Source organism: Lathyrus oleraceus, chromosome 3 (genome assembly GCF_024323335.1).
Source record: "Lathyrus oleraceus cultivar Zhongwan6 chromosome 3, CAAS_Psat_ZW6_1.0, whole genome shotgun sequence".
NCBI classification, from domain to species: Eukaryota; Viridiplantae; Streptophyta; class Magnoliopsida; order Fabales; family Fabaceae; genus Lathyrus; species Lathyrus oleraceus.
In genome coordinates, this window is record NC_066581.1 from 191883998 (window position 1) to 191889490 (window position 5493).

The 5493-nt window shown below is 40.9% G+C and overlaps 1 pseudogene; it reads right to left on the bottom strand.

The window, feature by feature from the left end:
• Positions 1-4619: 4619 nt before the first annotated feature.
• LOC127133789 (uncharacterized) lies at positions 4620-4719 on the bottom strand (annotated as a pseudogene).
• Positions 4720-5493: the final 774 nt, after the last annotated feature.

A 5493-nucleotide genomic window follows, 5' to 3' on the forward strand; every position in this document is an offset into this window, starting at 1 on the left:
ATCAACTGCAAGCAGAGAAGACTGAGCTAGAAATGAGGGTTGCTGGAATTCAAATGGCTAATCAGGAAGTCAAAGGGAAAGCAGAAGACCAGGCTAAGAGACATGCTCTGGAGGTGAAGCATTTTGAGATAGACACTGCATATTATTGTAAGATCAGCCAAGCTTTAGAGTCGTCTACGAAGGAGCATGACATTACCAAAGAGAAGTTGGCTAGAGCGTTGAAAGTTATTGAAGATGAGAAGAGGAGACAAGTCCTTATGAAGACTCAGAGGGAAGTTAGAGACAAAGTCCTTACCGCCGAATGGGAAGTGAAGTTAAGGATTAAGGAAGAAGAGAAAGCGAAGATTATGACCGAGAGAGATCATTATATTGCTGAGAGGGACCATTATTTCCGTCAGATGAAGATTCATCAGAAATAGGTGGGAAGACTTCAGCAGGAGAACATTGAGCTCAGGTTCGCTATGAAGTTTACCAAGATGGTTGATGGTGCAGAGCCTTCTGTGAGACCTTCTTCAGATTAGCTTTTATTGCAGTTGTTATCATGTGTTGGATTACCGTCAGGCATGTTGACGGAATTCACTTGCTTATATTTCTTTATGATTCTGGAGGATTGTAAAGTTGATTTGTATCAGACATGATGTATGATTCTCGCACGAGTAGTGCACTGTGGCTATACAATGGTTATTATCAATTAATGATTGATCTTCAAGCTTTATTTGCTTTTCTGTATACACTCACATAACACACACATGGTCGGGTGATATCTTTACTAAGTCATAATTCTCTGCTCTGTATGGTAAAACCAAGTGATTGATGTCAGAACGTTGCTGTCGGATTATTATCTGTCTCAATGAAACCAGGATCGAAAGACAGAGTGTTCCTCATATGGATAAACATTGCATTCATGCATGAATCATAATAACTTGTCTTCTATTTTGTAGCTGTCGGTTTCTAACATGTTTGATTGTCTTAGGAATCGTTGCTCGCGCACGTAGAATCATTCCTTGCACGTAGCTCGTCCGCACAGATACCCTACCAGGCGCAACAAATCCAAACTGATGGATCCACCCAACGCTGACATTCTCGAGCTGAAAGAGAAGATGAGTGAGTTGATCAACGTCATGCAAGGGTTCGCCTTGGGGCAGAAAGCAATCGCCGAGAAGGTGGAGAGGATTGAAAGTTGGCTAAGAATAGGGAAAATAAAGGGAAATGCTCCGTCGTCAGGAGTAAAGAAGCCCTTTGGTGATAGTCAGCGCAAGAAGGAGGGTGAATCGAGTGATGTGTATGCCCAAAATGGACACGGTAGGGATCGTTACTACCAGCATACTACTGCAGTTACAATTCCTATTGGTAATCAATCTGTACAACAGCAATAGCAGTCACCTAAACAGAGAACACCGAGAGCTGGGTACCAAGTGAGAAGAAGGATGGCAGATCGTCAGTTTGATAGGCCACCCGTGACGTATACCTTTCTGTTTAGGAAGTTGAAGGATCTTGGGTTGGTTCAGCCGAGGACGTTGGCTCCAGTAGGACCAAATCAGAGGCCTGTAAGTCACGATGAGAACGTCAAGTGCAAGTTCCATTCTAGCGCACCCGGGCATAACATTGAGGGTTGTAAAGCTTTTAAGCATGTCGTTCAAGATTTGGTGGATTCTAAAGCCATCAATTTTGCACCGACGCCGAATGTTGATGCTAACCCCATGTCGATGCATGGTCCTATGGGGGTGAACGTGATGTCAGAGGATAAGAGAAAAATAGAGGTGACGGATGTGGATCAGATGAGGACTCCAATGTCTGTGGTCAAGTGACATCTGATGAAGAGTGGAGTTTTCCCTGGTTGTGATAATTGTTGTGCTGCTTGCACTGTCATTACGAATGGGTGCGTAATGTTGAGGGAGACGATTCAGAGAATGATGGATGGGGGACGTCTCCGATTTGAGAAAGTTGATTGGGGGGAGGAGGATATTTTCGTCAGCCACTTGTCATCGTTCAAATATGTGGAAATGGACGGTGAAATATTTGAAACACCTTGTCAGGCGTTTGAAACCGTTAAGGTGGAGAATACCATTTTTGCCGAGAAAGAGAAGAAGCCGTCCATTTCTTCTTACAAACAGGCTGCGGATGTGGTGAAAAATGGAGAGGCCCCAGGTTGGGGAAGAATGATATACATTGCAGTGAAAGAGGATGATAACACGAAATTATATCATATTTTAGGACTTAATTCCATTAAATTCTATGACTATTTATTTCGGTTTACTGCATTTTATGAGATATTACGTGGTATTTTCTTCCTATTTGTCTCAGGTAGTCTATTTTGAAGAACAAGTGAAAATGGAAGAAAAGGAGGTGCAAAAAGGAGAGAAAAGGAACCAAATGCCAAAGCCCAGCCCAAAGCGCACAAGTCACCAATGCTGTGCCTGTGACGGACGTCACAGGGTGTGTGACGAGCGTCACGCAAAACAACCTTGTGACGGACGTCACACATGGTGTGACGAGCGTCACACCGTTCCACTACTTTTTTGGCGCAAGTAACGCCCTCAGAAGACTTGAAGAAGAGACGTTGAGGAGTTTGTGTCCTATATCCACGCCGTGCATTTAGCCACATTGAATACGTTGGGAAAGGAAAAGCAGTTGCCAGCACCAATATAAATAGCTACATCAAAAACCTAAGAGGGTTCCTCGGTTCCTCGATTCCTCGGTTTTTCCACGCTCACATTGCCGAAGCTTTGCCAATTTTCTTTCTTTTTACGCCTTTTGCTTATTTTTCTTTTCCAGCACTTAACATTGTTTATTTTATTTCTTTTGCAAGTTCTACATTTCTTTCTCCCTTGCAATCTACCTTTCCCTTTTTAGCATTTAGATATTTTTCGCATAATAGTTTCTACACCGGAAACTATTGTGCAACTTTTTATCGGATCTAACCTTACGTTAGATTCTAGTTTTATTTCCTTGGCTTAATTTATTGTTTAATTGAAGAATCGAAGAACAAATCCTACCGGCTTGTGGTGGAGTGTTCAAGACTATTGTATTACGCATTCAGGTTCTTTAATCATTATTTAATATTTTGTTTTATTATTTATCTATATTATCTGCCTGGAATGAGTCTGTTTATGCATGATATGTATTCTTGTTTATTTAGCATGTCTGGCTAATTCGCCTAGATATCGGTATGTAAAGTAAGCAGAATAAGGGATCAAGACTGAGTCGGTCTATTTAAACTTAAAATTGAAATCAATCTTTTTACGGTCTCAACTTACAGGTTTAATAACAAGATTTTTTACAAAAGTAAAGGACATAAAGAAGTTAAAATCAATAGAGCGAGAGTTTGAGGTTTTAACTGGACAGTGTAAGTTAGGCATTAATTCTAGATCAGGGCGAGAGCAAGTTTTAGAGTTAATTAAATTCTGACCTTTTCCAAAAAGTATTTTTAAAGATTGAATGTGAGGACGAGAGTTAAGCATTTGGATTTAATTGTATAACCTGAGTCAATAGAGCGAGAGTTTGAGATAAGGGTGTTTAAAACGGTCAGTGTTTTCTTAAAAAGAGTTTCTGCAACTTTATTGCTTTCAAAATATGGTTTTTGACTTAAGTATAAGTGACAGCTACATTAATATAAAATCATGGTTTATTCAACAGAGCGAGAGTTTGAGATAAAACCTTTAACCAATAAAGTTAACTGAAACGATTTATTTTAGAACCAAGAAACCGACAAAGACTTGATTCCCTAGTTTTGACGAACTACATACCGATATCCGTTTTATTAATATTTAATCTAGATCTTAGTTTAGCTTTTAGTTTTTCCCCAAACAATCAAACATTTTTCACCTTAGCTTTACGTAGTAACCTTAGATAACGGTATATCGATTCATAAGTCCCTGTGGGATCGATATCTTTTAAAACTACGCGATAGAACTGTGCACTTGCAGTTTGTATCCCATTCTCGACTCACACAGTCGAGCGATCAAGTTTTTGGCGCCGTTGCCGGGGACTTTTATTTAATCGATATCGTAACTCTTCCGTTACGCTGTAGAGACTAAGTTTTCTCTTTCTTCTATTCTTTCTTTCGTTGATTTGTATGCCACGCACTCGCTCACAAGGCGAACCGCTCTATTTACGAATCAACAATATCGAGCTATATCTCCGAGTCTTACGACGAATTCGGGAATATCGTGCTGCAAACAATCTCCCTCCTATAGACTTTCCTGATCTCAAAGATCTTCCTTCTTTAACCGAGATGGCAGAACCAGCTCGTGCTCTTAGAGATTATGCCGCTCCATCGCAAGATGAGCCGCATTCAAGTATTGCTCCGCCCGCAATCGAAGCAAACAACTTCGAACTTAAACCTTCGCTGTTGCAGGCTGTGCAACAGAACCAATTCTCTGGAAATCTTACCGAAGATCCAAACCTTCATTTATCCGTATTTGTCCAATACGCCGATACTGTTAAAGCTAATGGTGTCACTTCAGAGGCAATTCGACTTCGTCTTTTTCCTTTCTCATTAAGAGATAGCGCTAGAAGATGGCTTCAATCTCTCCCTTCCAACTCAGTCACCACCTGGAACGAGTTGAAGAAAGTTTTTCTTGCCCGATATTTTCCGCCAAGCAAAACAGCTATGTTAAGAGCCCAGATAAACGGATTTAAACAGAAAGACAACGAGTCTCTTTTCGAAGCATGGGAAAGATACAAAGACATGATGAGACTTTGCCCACACCATGGTTTGGAAGACTGGTTAGTAATTCACACATTTTATAATGGTCTCTTATACAACACAAGGTTAACAATAGACGCCGCTGCAGGTGGTGCGCTAATGAACAAACCTTATGCTGATGCCTACCAGCTTATCGAGAGCATGGCCCAAAACCACTATCAGTGGGGAACCGAACGAACAACGGTGGAAAAACCTCAAACGAAAACTGGCATGTACGAGATAAGTAACCTTGACCACGTTAATGCAAAAATGGATGCTTTGGTCCAGAAAATTGAAAGTTTAAACGTATCACCTCCAGCCGCCGTGGTTGCTATAACTCAGAATTGCGAGGTCTGTGGAATCCAAGGCCACACTCCTACGGACTGTCAACTCTTGACTGGAATCCAAGCAGAGCAAGTGAACTATGCTCAAGGAAGCCCCTATTCGAATACCTATAACCCAAATTGGAAGAACCATCCAAACTTTTCATATAAGAGTAATAATGCTTTATACGCACCTGGACAGTCTCCAAATCAAGCCCCATCTATACCTCCGGGATATCAGAAACCAAATCCATCCATGCCTAACAATAATACCCCTAGAAAATCCAACTTGGAAATCATGATGGAAAACTTTATAGCTTCCCAACAACAAACCAATAAAGATTTCTTAAACCAGAACATACACACTGGCGAACAACTTAAACAACTAGCAAGCAAAGTAGATGCCTTGGCTACCCATAACAAAATGTTGGAAACACAAATATCTCAAGTAGCTCAACAACAAGCACCTACTGCTGCCCCAAC